A 15,113-nucleotide genomic window follows, 5' to 3' on the forward strand; every position below is an offset into this window, starting at 1 on the left:
ATCCCACTGCAGATTCCAAGAAAACAGTGTTAGCAAACTGCTGAGTGAAAAGTACGTTGTAACTCTGTGGGATGAATTCACACATCACAAAGCAGTTTCTCAGAAAGCTTCTTTCTAGTTTTTATCTGAGGATATTTTCTTTTTCACCATAGGCCTAAATGCACTCCCAAATATCCCTTTGCAGATTCCACAGAAAGAGTGTTAGGAAACTGCTCAATGAAAAATGCACTGTAGCTCTGTTAGATGAATTCACCCATACAAAGAAGTTACTCAGAATGCTTCTGTCTACTTTTTATCTGAGGATATTTCATTTGTCATCACAGGTTGCAATGTGATCCAAAATGTCCCTTGTCAGATTCCCCAAAAACAGTGCTGCCAAATTGCTCCATGAAAAGAATGGTGTTACTCTGTGATATGAATTCAGAAATCAGAAAGCAGTTTCTCAGAAAGCTTCTTTCTAGTTTTTCTCTGAGGTTATTTCCTTTTACACCATAGGACTCAATGCTGTCATGAATATCTCTTTGAAGATTCCATGAAAATAATGTTAGCAATCTGCTCCATGAAAAGAAAGGTGTAAATCTGTGAGAGGCATTCACACATCACAAAGCAGTTTCTCAGAAAGATTCTTTCCAGTTTTTATCTGAGGATATTTCCTTTTCACTATAAGCTTCAACTTGTTCCCAAATATCCTTTTGTAGATACCATGAAACCAGTGGTATCAAACTACTCCATGAAAAGAAAGGTTCACCTCTGTGAGATGAATACACACGTCACAAAGTGCTTTCTCAGAAAGCTTCTTTTAAACTTTCATCTGAGGATATTTCCTTTGTCTCCATAGGCTGCAATGCTAATCAAAATATCCCTTCTCATATTCCCCAAAAACAGTGTTACCTAACTGCTCCATGAAAAGTATAGAGTAGGCCGGGCGCGGTGGCTCAAGCCTGTAATCCCAGCACTTTGGGAGGCCGAGACGGGCGGATCACGAGGTCAGGAGATCGAGACCATCCTGGCTAATACGGTGAACCCCGTCTCTACTAAAATACAAAAACTAGCCGGGCGAGGTGGCGGGCGCCTGTAGTCCCAGCTACTTGGGAGGCTGAGGCAGGAGAATGGCGGAAACCCAGGAGGCGGAGCTTGCAGTGAGCTGAGATCTGGCCACTGCACTCCAGTCCGGGCGACAGAGCGAGACTCCGCCTCAAAAAAAAAAAAAAAAAAAAAAAAAAAAAAAAAAAGAAAAGTATAGAGTAACTCTGTGAGATGAATTCACAAATCTCAAAGCAGTTTCTCAAAAAGTATCTTTCTAGTTTTTGTCTAAGGATATTTCCTTTGTCACCATAAGATTCAATTTGCTCAGAAATATCTCATTGCAGATTGCAAGAAAACAGTGTTAGAAAATTGTTCAATGAAAAGAATAGTGTAACTCTGTGAGATGAATTCACACATCACAAAGCAGTTTCTCAGAAAGCTTCTTTTTGGTGTATCTATGGATATTTTCTTTGTCACCATAGGTTTCATTGTGTTCCCGAATATCCTATTGCAGAGTCCTCAAAAACAGTGTAATAAAATTGCTCAATGCAAAGAAAAGTGCAACTGTTTGAGATGAATTCATACATCACAGGGCAATTTCTCAGAATGCATCTTTTTATTTTTTATTTGAGTATATTTCCTTTTTCAATATAGGTCTCAATGCGCTCCCAAATGTCATTTTGCAAATTCCATGAAAACAGTGTTAGTAAACTGCTCCATGGAAAGAAAATTGTAACTCTGTGAGATGAATTCACACATCACAAAACAGTTTCTTAGAAAGCTTCTTTCTAGTTTTTATTTGACGATATTTCCTTTGTCACCGTAGGCATCAGTGCGATCCAAAATATCCCTTCTCAGATTCCCCAAAAACAGTGCTAGCAAACTTATCCACGGAAAGAATTGTATAACTCTGTGAGATGAATTCCAAATCACAAAGTAGTTTCTAGAAAGCTTCTGAAACATCATGAAGCTGTTTTGTAGCAATCTTTTTATAACTCCCAATGCAAACCCTCCCCCCTCCCTCCTCCCCTGATAGGCCACAGTGTGTGATGTTCCCCTTCCCAAGTCAAAGTCATCTCATTGTTCGGTTCCCACCTATGAGTGAGAACATGCGGTGTTTGGTTTTCTATTTTTGTGATAGTTTGCTGAGAATGATGGTTTACAGCTGCATCCATGTTCCAACAAAGGACACAACCTCATCCTTTCTTATGGCTGCATAGTATTCCATGGTGTATATGTGCCACATTTTCTTAATCCAGTCTGTCACAGATGGACATTTGGGTTGATTCCAAGTCTTTGCTATTGTGAATAGTGCCACAATAGACATACGTGTGCATGTGTCTTTATAGCAGCATGATTTATGATCCCTTGGGTATCTACCCAGTAATGGAATGGCTGGGTCATATGGTGCTTCTAGTTCTAGATCGTTGAAGAATCACTACACTGTCTTCCGCAATGGTTGAACTAGTTTACAATCCCACCAACAGTGTAAAAGTGTTCCTATTTCTCCACATCCTCTCCAGCACCTGTTGTTTCCTGACTTTTTAATGATTGCCATTCTAACTGGTGTGAGATGGTATCTCATTGTGGTTTTGATTTGTATTTCTCTGATGGCCAGTGATGAGGAGCATTTTTTCATGTGTCTGTTGGCTGTCTGCATGTCTTCTTTTGAGACATATCTATTCATATCCTTTGCCCACTTTCTGATGGGGTTGTTTTGTTTTTCTTGTAAACTTGTTTGAGTTCTTTGTAGGTTCCAGATATTAGCCCTTTGTCTGATGAGTAGATTGCAAAAATTTTCTCCCACTGTGTGTGTTGCCTGTTCACTCTGATGGTAGTTTCTTTTGCTGTGCAGAAGCTCTTTAGTTTAATTAGATCCCATTTGTCAATTTTGGCTTTTGCTGCCATTGCTTTTGGTGTTTTAGACATGAAGTCCTTGCCCATGCCTATGTCCTGAATGGTACTACCTAGATTTTCTTCTAGGGTTTTTATGGTATTAGGTCTAACATTTAAGTCTCTAATTCATCTTGAATTAATCTTCGTATAAGGAGTAAGGAAAGGATCCAGTTTCAGCTTTCTACTTATGGCTAGCCAATTTTCCCAGCACCATTTATTAAATAAGGAATCCTTTCCCCATTTCTTGTTTCTCTCAGGTTTGTCAAAGATCAGATGGCTGTAGATGTGTGGTATTATTTCTGAGGACTCTGTTCTGTTCCATTGGTCTATGTCTCTGTTTTGGTACCAGTACCATGCTGTTTTGATTACTGTAGCCTTGTAGTATAGTTTGAAATCAGGTAGAGTGATGCCTCCAACTTTGTTCTTTTGACTTAGCATTGATTGGCAATGCGGGCTCTTTTTTGGTTCCATATGAACTTTAAAGCAGTTTTTTTCCAATTCTGTGAAGAAACTCATAGGTAGCTTGATGGGGATGGCATTGAATCTATAAATCACCTTGGACAGTATGGCCATTTTCACGATATTGATTCTTCCTGTCCATGAGCATGGTATGTTCTTCCATTTGTTTGTGTCCTCTTTGATTTCACTGAGCAGTGGTTTGTAGTTCTCCTTGAAGAGGTCCTTCACATCCCTTGTAAGTTGGATTCCTAGGTATTTTATTCTCTTTGAAGCAATTGTGAATGGAAGTTGATTCCTGATTTCGCTCTCTGTTGGTCTGTTACTGGTGTATAAGAATGCTTGTGATTTTTGCACATTAATTTTGTATCCTGAGACTTTGCTGAAGTTTCTTACCAGCTTAAGGAGATTTTGGGCTGAGACAATGGGGTTTTCTAAATATACAATCATGTCATCTGCAAACAGGGACAATTTGACTTCTTCTTTTCCTTACTGAATACACTTGATTTCTTTCTCTTGAATGATTGCCCTAGCCAGAACTTCCAACACTATGTTGAATAGGAGTGGTGAGAGAGGGCATCCCTGACTTGTGCCAGTTTCCAAAGGGAATTTTTCCAGTTTCTGCCCATTCAGTATGATATTAGCTGTGGGTTTGTCATAAATGGCTCTTATTATTTTGAGGTACTTTCCATCAATACCGAATTTATTGAGCGTTTTTAGCATGAAGGGCTGTTGAATTTTGTCAAAAGCCTCTTCTGCATCTATTGAGATAATCATGTGGTTCTTGTCTTTGGTTCTGTTTATATGCTGGATTACGTTTATTGTTTTGCAAATGTTGAACCAGCCTTGCATCCCAGGGATGAAGCCCACTTGATCATGTTGGATAAGCTTTTAGATGTGCTGCTGAATCCGGTTTGCCAGTATTTTATTGAGGATTTTTGCTTCGATGTTCATCAGGGATATTGGTCTAAAATTCTCTTTTTTTGTTGTGTCTCTGCCAGGCTTTGGTATCAGGATGATGTTGGCCTCATAAAATGAGTTCGGGAGGATTCCCTCTTTTTCTATTGATTGGAATAGTTTCAGAAGGAATGGTACCAGCTCCTCTTTGTACCTCTGGTAGAATTCAGCTGTGAATCCATCTGGTCCTGGACTTTTTATGGTTGGTAGGCTATTAATTGTTGCCTCAATTTCAGAGCCTGCTATTGTTCTATTCAGGGATTCCACTTCTTCCTGGTTTAGTCTTGGAAGAGTGTAAGTGTCCAGGAAATTATCCATTTCTTCTAGATTTTCTAGTTGATTTGCATAGAGGTGTTTATAGTATTCTCTGATGGTAGTTTGTATTTCTGTGGGGTCGGTGGTGATATCCCCTTTATCACTTTTTATTGCATCTATTTGATTCTTCTCTCTTTTCTTCTTTTTTAGTCATGCTAGCGGTATGTCAATTTTGTTGATTTTCTCAAAAAACCAACTCCTGGATTCATTGATTTTTTGGAGGGTTTTTTGTGTCTCTATCTCCTTCAGTTCCGCTCTGATCTTAGTTATTTCTTACCTTCTGCTAGCTTTTGAATGTGTTTGCTCTTGCCTCTCCAGTTCTTTTAATTGTGATGTTAGAGTGTCCATTTTAGATCTCTCCTGCTTTCTCTTGTGGGCATTTGGTGCTATAAATTTCCCTCTACACACTGCTTTAAATGTGTCCCAGAGATTCTGGTATGTTGTATCTTTGTTCTCATTGGTTTCAAAGATCATCTTTACTTCTGCCTTCATTTCATTATGTACCCAGTAGTCATTCAGGAGCAGTTTGTTCAGCTTCCATGTAGTTGAGCGGTGTTGATTGAGTTTCTTAGTCCTGAGTTCTAGTTTGATTGCACTGTGGTCTGAGAGACAGTTTGTTATAATTTCTGTTCTTGTACATTTGCTGAGAAGTGCTTTACTTACAATTATGTGGTCAATTTTGGAATAAGTGCGATGTGGTGCTGAGAAGAATGTATATTCTGTTGATTGGGGTGGAGAGTTCTATAGATGTCTATTAGGTCCGCTTGGTGCAGAGATGAGTTGAATTCCTGGATATCCTTGTTAACTTTCTGTCTCGTTGATCTGTCTAATGTTGACAGTGGAGTGTTGAAGTCTCCCATTATTATTGTATGGGAGTCTAAGTCTCTTTGTAAGTCTTGAATTGATCCCTTTACCGTTATGTAATGGCCTTCTTTGTCTCTTTTGATCTTTGATGGTTTAAAGTCTGTTTTATCAGAGACTAGGATTGCAACCCCTGCTTTTTTTTGTTCTCCATTTGCATGGTAGATCTTCCTGCATCCCTTTATTTTGAGCCTATGTATGTCTCTGCATGTGAGATGGGTCTCCTGAATACAGCAGATTGATGGGTCTTGACTCTTTATCCAGTTTGCCAGTCTGTGTCTTTTAAATGGAGCATTTAGTCCATTGACATTTAAGGTTAATATTGTGATGTGTGAACATGATCCTGCCATTATGATATTAACTGGTTATTTTGCTCGTTAGTTGATGCGGTTTCTTCCTAGCCTCGATGGTCTTTACATTTTGGCATGTTTTTGCAATGGCTGGTACCGGTTGTTCCTTTCCATGTTTAGGGCTTCCTTCAGGGTCTCTTGTAAGGCAGGCCTGGTGGTGACAAAATCTCTAAGCATTTGCTTATTTGTAAAGGATTTTATTTCTCCTTCACTGATGAAACTTAGTTTGGCTGGATATGAAATTCTGTGTTGAAAATATGTTGAATATTGGCCTCCACTCTCTTCTGGCTTGGAGAGTTTGTGCTGAGAGATCTGCTGCTAGTCAGATAGGATTCCCTTTGTGTATAACCCGACCTTTCTCTCTGGCTACCCTTAAGATTTTTTCCTTCATTTCAACTTTGGTGAATCTGGCAATTATGTGTCTGGACTTGCTCCTCTTGAGGATTATCTTTGTGTCATTCTCTGTATTTCCTGAATTTGAATGTTGGCCTGCCCTACTAGTTTGGGGAAGTTCTCCTGGATGATATCCTGAAAAGTGTTTTCCAAGTTGGTTCCATTTCCCCCCTCACTTTCAGACACACCAATCAGATGTAGATTTGGTCTTTTTACATAATCCCATACTTCTTGCAGGCTTTGTTCATTTCTTTTTCTTCTTTTTTCTTTTGGTTTCTCTTCTCGCTTCATTTCATTCATTTGATCCTCAATCGCTGATACTCTTTCTTCCAGTTGATCGAGTTGGTTACTGAAGCTTGTGCATTTGTCACGTATTTCTCGTGTCATGGTTTTCATCTCTGTCATTTCGTTTATGACCTTGTCTGCATTAATTAGTCTAGCTGTCAATTCTTCCACTCTTTTTACAAGATTTTTAGTTTCTTTGCACTTCAGCTCTCGCTGGTCGGGCTGCAGCAGCTGACCAGCACCGATCGTCCGGCACTCCCCAGTGAGATGACCCCAGTACCTCAGTTGAAATTGCAGATATCACCGGTCTTCTGTGTCGCTCGCGCTGGGAGTTGGAGACGAGCTGTTCCTATTCGGCCACCTTGCTCCGCCCTCCTCAATGCTGATTCTAAGTATACAGTCTTATCAAACTGCTCAATGAAAGAACAGTGTAATTCTGTGAGATGAATTAACACATCACAAAGCAGTTTCTCAGAAAGCTTCTTTTTTTGTTTATCCCGGATATTTTTTTTATCACCATTGGCTTCAATGCACTCACAAATATCCTATTGCAGATTTCTAGAAAAGTATTGCCAAACTGCTCAAGCAAAGAAAGGTGTAGCTCTTTGAGATGAATTCACACATCACAGTCAGTTTCTCAGAAAGCTTCTTTGTAATTTTTATCTGAGTATATTTAATTTTTCACGATAGACATCAATGCGCTCCAAAATATCCCTTTGCTAATTCCACGAAAGGAGTGTTAGCAAACTGCTCAGTGAAAAGAAAGTTGTAACTCTGTGAGATGAATTCACACATCACAAAGAAGTTTCTCAGAAAACCTTTCAGAGAAAGGTGATATTTCCTTTATCACCTCAGGCTTAGTGCAATCCAAAATATCCCTTCACAGATTCCCCAAAAACAATGCTACCAATCTGCTCCATGAAAACAATCTTGTGACTTGGTGAGATGAATTCACAAATCAGAAAGTGGTTTCTCAGAGATCTTCTTTCTAGTTTTTCTCTGAGGATATTTCATTTTTCACCATAGACTTCAATGCGCTCGTCAATATCCCTTTGAAAATTCCACGAAAATAGTGTTAGTAAACTGCACAATGAAAAGAACAGTGTAACTCTGTGAGATGAATTCACACATCACAAAACAGTTTCTCAGAATTCTTCTTTTTGGTTTTCTCTGAGGATATTTCCTTTTCCACCAGAGGCTTCAATGTTCTCCCAAATATCCCTTCTTGGACACCACAAAAGCAATGATGCTAAATGGCTCTGTCCACAGAAACGTATAGCTCTATGAGTTGAATGCACATATCACAAAGGAGTTTCTCTGAAAGTTTCTCTCCAATTATTAACTGAAGAATTTTCCTTTTTCACCTCACACCCCTATGCACTCCAAAATATCCCTCTGCAGATTTCACAAAAACAGTGCTAACAAACTGCTCCATGAAAAGAATGATTTACTCTGTGAGATAAATTGACCCATCACAGAGCAATATCTCAGGAAGTTTCTGTGTAGTTTTTATCTGAGGATATTTCCTTTTCCACCATAGGCTTCAATGCACTCCCAAATATCCCTTCTCTGACATCACAAAAACAGTGATACCAAAGTGTTCCCTCAACAGAAACGTTAGGCTCTATGAGACGAATGCACACATCACAAATGAATTTCTCCAAAAGCTTCTCTCCAGTTTTTACCTGAAGAATTTTCTTTTTTCATCTTAGGCCTCTATGTGCTCCCAAATATCACACTGCAGATTCCACAAAAACAGAGCTAAAAAACTTCAATGAAAAGAATTGTTTAACTCCGTGAGAAAAATTCCCCCATCACAAAGTAGTTTCTCTGAGAGCTTCTTTCTAATTTTTATCTGAGGATATTTCCTTTTGCACCATAGACTTCATTGCATTTCCAAATATCCCTTCTAAGACACCACAAATCTGTGATGGCAAAGTGCTCCCGCAACAGAAACATTAGCTATATGAGATGAATGGACATCACCAAGGAGTTTCTCAGAAAGCTTATCTCCAGTTTTTACCTGAAGATATTTCCATTTTGCAATTGGACTCTATGTGCTCCAGAATATCCCTTGGGAGTTTCCAAATAACAGTGTTACCAAACTGCTCAATGAAAAGAAGGTGTAACTCTGTGAGATGAATTCAATCACCACAAAGCAGTTTCTCAGAAGGCTTCTTTCTAGTTTAAATATGAGAATATTTCCTTTTTCACCATAGGCTTCAATTGATCGCAAATATCTCTTCTCAGATACCACAAAAACTGTTATGCCAAACTGCTCAATCAACAAAAAGTTTAAACTCTATGAGATGAATAGACCCATCAAAAAACCGTTTCTCACAAGCTTCTCTCCAGTTTTTATAGGAAATTATTTTCTTTTTCACTGTAGGCCTCTAGGAGCTCCCGAATATCCCTTTGTAGATTCCATAAAAACAGTGCTACAAACTTCTTAAAGAAAACAAAGGTGTAACTCTGTAATGAATTCACTCATCACAAAGAAATTTCTTGGAAAGCTTCTTTCTAGTTTTTATCTGAGGATATTTCCTTTTCCACCATCTGCTTCTTTCTAGTTTAAATCTGGGGATATTTCCATTTTCAACATTGCAGATTACATAAAAACAGTGTGATCACTCTGCTCCATGAAAAGAATCACGTAACTCTGTGAGATGACCTCAAAAATCACAAAGCAGTTTCTCAGAAAGCTTCTTTTTTGTTTTAGTCTGAGGATAGTTCCTTTGTCACCATACGCTTCCACGTGCTCCAAAATATTCGTATTGCATATTGCACGAAAACATTGTTACCAAACTGCTCAATGGAAAGAACGGTTTAACTCTGTGAGATGAATTCACACATCACAAAGCAGTTTCTCAGAAAGCTTCTTTCTAGTTTTTATCGAAGATATTTCCTTTTTCACTATAAGCCTCAATGCACTCCCAATATTCCTTTGCAGATTCCATGAAAACAGTGTTAGTAAACTGCTCCATGAAAAGAAAGGTGTAACTCTGTGAGATGAATTCACACATGACAAAGAACTTTCTCAGAAAGGTTCTTTCTAGTTATGGTCTGAGGATATTTCCCTTGTCACCATAATTTTCAACACGATGCAAAATATCCCATCTCCAATTCCCCAAAAACAGCGCCAAAAATCTACTGCATGGAAAGAATCATGTAACTCTGTGAGATGAATTAACACATAACAAACAGTTCCTCCGAATCCTTCTTTCTAGTTATTATATGAGGATATTTCCTTTTCCACCATAGGCTTCGATGCACTCCCAAATATCCCTGCTCAGACACCACAAAAACAGTGATGCCGAAGTGCTACCTCAACAGAAACTTTTAACTCTATGAATGAATGCACACTTCACAAAGGAGTTTATCACAAAGCTTCTCTCAAGTTTTTACCTGAAGATATTTAATTTTTCGCCATTGGACTACATGCACTCCAAAATATCCCATTGCAGTCTTCACAAAAACAGTGTTAGCAAAATGATCAATGAAAAGAAAGGTGTAACTCTGTGAGATGAATTCACATATCACAAAGCAGTTTCTCAGGAAGCTTCTTTCTAGTCTTTTTCTGAGGATATTTCCTTTGTCACCATACGTTTCAATATGCTCTGAATTAACCCATTGCAGATTCCAAGAAAACAGTGTCAGCAAACTTGTCAATGAAAAGAACATTGTAACACTGTGAGATGAATTCACATATCAAAAAGAAATTTCTCAGAAAGTTCCTTTCTAGTTTTTATCTGAGAATATTTCCTTTTTCACCATAGGCCTAAATGCGCTCCCATATATCCCTTTGCTGATTCCATGGAAACAGTGTTAACAGGCTGCTACATGAAAAGAAATGTGTAACTCTGTGAGATGAATTCACAAATCACAAAGCAGTTTCTCAGGAAGCTTCTGTCTAGTTTTTTTTCTGAGGATATTTCCTTGGTCACTATAGGCTTCAATGCGATGTGAAATATCACTTCTGAGATTCCCCAAAAACACTGCTACCAAATGCTCCATGAAAAGAATGATTTACTCTGTGAGATAAATTGACCCATCACAGAGCAATATCTCAGGAAGTTTCTGTGTAGTTTTTATCTGAGGATATTTCCTTTTCCACCATAGGCTTCAATGCACTCCCAAATATCCCTTCTCTGACATCACAAAAACAGTGATACCAAAGTGTTCCCTCAACAGAAACGTTAGGCTCTATGAGACGAATGCACACATCACAAATGAATTTCTCCAAAAGCTTCTCTCCAGTTTTTACCTGAAGAATTTTCTTTTTTCATCTTAGGCCTCTATGTGCTCCCAAATATCACACTGCAGATTCCACAAAAACAGAGCTAAAAAACTTCAATGAAAAGAATTGTTTAACTCCGTGAGAAAAATTCCCCCATCACAAAGTAGTTCTCTGAGAGCTTCTTTCTAATTTTTATCTGAGGATATTTCCTTTGTCACCATAGGCTTCAATGCACTCCCAAATATCCCTTCTAAGACACCACAAATCTGTGATGGCAAAGTGCTCCCGCAACAGAAACATTTAGCTATATGAGATGAATGGACATCACCAAGGAGTTTCTCAGAAAGCTTATCTCCAGTTTTTACCTGAAGATATTTCCATTTTGCAATTGGACTCTATGTGCTCCAGAATATCCCTTGGGAGTTTCCAATATAACAGTGTTACCAAACTGCTCAATGAAAAGAAAGGTGTAACTCTGTGAGATGAATTCAATCACCACAAAGCAGTTTCTCAGAAGGCTTCTTTCTAGTTTAAATATGAGAATATTTCCTTTTTCACCATAGGCTTCAATTTGATCGCAAATATCTCTTCTCAGATACCACAAAAACTGTTATGCCAAACTGCTCAATCAACAAAAAGTTTAAACTCTATGAGATGAATAGACCCATCAAAAAACCGTTTCTCACAAGCTTCTCTCCAGTTTTTATAGGAAATTATTTTCTTTTTCACTGTAGGCCTCTAGGAGCTCCCGAATATCCCTTTGTAGATTCCATAAAAACAGTGCTACCAAACTTCTTAAAGAAAACAAAGGTGTAACTCTGTAATGAATTCACTCATCACAAAGAAATTTCTTGGAAAGCTTCTTTCTAGTTTTTATCTGAGGATATTTCCTTTTCCACCATCTGCTTCTTTCTAGTTTAAATCTGGGGATATTTCCATTTTCAACATTGCAGATTACATAAAAACAGTGTGATCACTCTGCTCCATGAAAAGAATCACGTAACTCTGTGAGATGACCTCAAAAATCACAAAGCAGTTTCTCAGAAAGCTTCTTTTTTGTTTTAGTCTGAGGATAGTTCCTTTGTCACCATACGCTTCCACGTGCTCCAAAATATTCGTATTGCATATTGCACGAAAACATTGTTACCAAACTGCTCAATGGAAAGAACGGTTTAACTCTGTGAGATGAATTCACACATCACAAAGCAGTTTCTCAGAAAGCTTCTTTCTAGTTTTTATCGAAGATATTTCCTTTTTCACTATAAGCCTCAATGCACTCCCAAATATTCCTTTGCAGATTCCATGAAAACAGTGTTAGTAAACTGCTCCATGAAAAGAAAGGTGTAACTCTGTGAGATGAATTCACACATGACAAAGAACTTTCTCAGAAAGGTTCTTTCTAGTTATGGTCTGAGGATATTTCCCTTGTCACCATAATTTTCAACACGATGCAAAATATCCCATCTCCAATTCCCCAAAAACAGCGCCAAAAATCTACTGCATGGAAAGAATCATGTAACTCTGTGAGATGAATTAACACATAACAAACAGTTCCTCCGAATCCTTCTTTCTAGTTATTATATGAGGATATTTCCTTTTCCACCATAGGCTTCGATGCACTCCCAAATATCCCTGCTCAGACACCACAAAAACAGTGATGCCGAAGTGCTACCTCAACAGAAACTTTTAACTCTATGAATGAATGCACACTTCACAAAGGAGTTTATCACAAAGCTTCTCTCAAGTTTTTACCTGAAGATATTTAATTTTTCGCCATTGGACTACATGCACTCCAAAATATCCCATTGCAGTCTTCACAAAAACAGTGTTAGCAAAATGATCAATGAAAAGAAAGGTGTAACTCTGTGAGATGAATTCACATATCACAAAGCAGTTTCTCAGGAAGCTTCTTTCTAGTCTTTTTCTGAGGATATTTCCTTTGTCACCATACGTTTCAATATGCTCTGAATTAACCCATTGCAGATTCCAAGAAAACAGTGTCAGCAAACTTGTCAATGAAAAGAACATTGTAACACTGTGAGATGAATTCACATATCAAAAAGAAATTCTCAGAAAGTTCCTTTCTAGTTTTTATCTGAGAATATTTCCTTTTTCACCATAGGCCTAAATGCGCTCCCATATATCCCTTTGCTGATTCCATGGAAACAGTGTTAACAGGCTGCTACATGAAAAGAAATGTGTAACTCTGTGAGATGAATTCACAAATCACAAAGCAGTTTCTCAGGAAGCTTCTGTCTAGTTTTTTTTCTGAGGATATTTCCTTGGTCACTATAGGCTTCAATGCGATGTGAAATATCACTTCTGAGATTCCCCAAAAACACTGCTACCAAATTGCTCCATGAAAAGAATTGTGTAACTCTGTGAGATGAATTCACACATCACAAAGTAGTTTCTCAGAAAGCTTCTTTTCGGTTTTTACCTTAGGATCTTTTTTTTTTTTGTCACCATAGGCTTCAATGCGCTCCCAAGTATCCTATGAAAGATTCCACAAAACCAGTGCTATCAGACTGCCCATTGAAAAGTATGATGCGAGATACGTTCGTCAGCTTGCTCCTTTCTGCCCGTGGACGCCGCCGAAGAAGCATCGTTAAAGTCTCTTCTCCCTGCCGTCATGTCTAAGTCAGAGTCTCCTGAAGAGCCCGAACAGCTGAGGAAGCTCTTCATTGGAGGGTTGAGCTTTGAAACAACCGATGAGAGCCTGAGGAGCCATTTTGAGCAATGGGGAACGCTCACGGATTGTGTGGTAATGAGAGATCCAAACACCAAGCGTTCCAGGGGCTTTGGGTTTGTCACATATGCCACTGTGGAGGAGGTGGATGCAGCTATGAATGCGAGGCCACACAAGGTGGACGGAAGAGTTGTGGAACCAAAGAGAGCTGTCTCAAGAGAAGATTCTCAAAGACCAGGTGCCCACTTAACTGTGAAAAAGATATTTGTTGGTGGCATTAAGAAGACACTGAAGAACATCACCTAAGAGATTATTTTGAGCAGTATGGGAAAATCGAAGTGATTGAAATCATGACTGACCGAGGCAGTGGCAAGAAAAGGGGCTTTGCCTTTGTAACCTTCGACGACCATGACTCCGTGGATAAGATTGTCATTCAGAATACCATACTGTGAATGGCCACAACTGTGAAGTTAGGAAAGCCCTGTCAAAGCAAGAGATGGCTAGTGCTTCATCCAGCCAAAGAGGTCGAAGCGGTTCTGGAAACTTTGGTGGTGGTCGTGGAGGTGGTTTCGGTGGGAATGACAACTTCGGTCGTGGAGGAAACTTCAGTGGTCGTGGTGGCTTTGGTGGCAGCCGTGGTGGTGGTGGATAGGGTGGCAGTGGGGATGGCTATAATGGATTTGGTAATGATGGAAGCAATTTTGGAGGTGGTGGAAGCTACAATGATTTTGGCAATTACAACAATCAGTCTTCAACTTTTGGACCCATGAAGGGAGGAAATTTTGGAGGCAGAAGCTCTGGCCCCTATGGCGGTGGAGGCCAATACTTTGCAAAACCACGAAACCAAGGTGGCTATGGCGGTTCCAGCAGCAGCAGTAGCTATGGCAGTGGCAGAAGATTTTAATTAGGGAGGAGCCTGCTACTAGTCTTATCAGCTCTTAAAAACAGAAACTCACCTGTCCAAGTTCGTGGCAGAAAGGAACGTCCTTGTGAAGACCTTTATCTGAGCCACTGTACTTCATTATCACTGCCGTGCAGTTGACATGAGCTGTTCTGCAGCTCAAATTCCATTTTGTAAATGGGGTTTTTTGTTTTTTGTTTTGTTTTTTTAAATAAACTGTATTTAACTTAAAAAAAAAAAGAAAAGAAAAGTATGATGCAACTCTGTGAGATGAATTCACATATCACAAAGCAGTTTCTCAATTTCTTTCTAGTTTTTATCAGAGAATATTACCTTTTTCACTATATTCCTCAATGCACTCCAAAATATCCCATTGCAGGTTTCACGAAAACAGTGTATGCAAACTGCTCCACGAAAAGAAAGATATACCTCTGTGAGATGAATTCAACACATCACAAAGAACTTTCTCAGAAAGATACTTTCTAGGTTTTATCTGAGGATATTTCCTTTGTCACCATAGGCTTCCTTGTGATCCAAACAATCCCTTCTCAGATTCCCCCAAAACAGTGCTAACAACTGCTTCATGAAAAGAATCATGTAACTCTGTGAGATGAACTCACCCATCCCAAAGGAGCTTCTCAGAAAGCTTCTTTCTAATTTTATATGCGGATATTTCCTTTAAACCATAGACTTCAATGTGCTCCCAAATATCCCTCCTCAGACACCATAAAAACAGTGATGCCACAG

At 38.9% G+C, this 15,113-nt stretch overlaps 1 pseudogene across 1 annotated transcript; it reads left to right on the forward strand.

Moving 5' to 3' along the window:
* The first annotated feature begins 13,388 nt into the window (after nt 1-13,388).
* Nucleotides 13,389-14,374, forward strand: LOC117098727 (annotated as a pseudogene). The gene has a single exon (XR_004443563.1). The product of XR_004443563.1 is annotated as a heterogeneous nuclear ribonucleoprotein A1-like (transcript).
* Nucleotides 14,375-15,113: the final 739 nt, after the last annotated feature.

The sequence above is a fragment of the Trachypithecus francoisi genome, unplaced genomic scaffold, assembly GCF_009764315.1.
Source record: "Trachypithecus francoisi isolate TF-2019V2 unplaced genomic scaffold, Tfra_2.0 Contig01469_ERROPOS205013, whole genome shotgun sequence".
Taxonomy (NCBI): Eukaryota; Metazoa; Chordata; class Mammalia; order Primates; family Cercopithecidae; genus Trachypithecus; species Trachypithecus francoisi.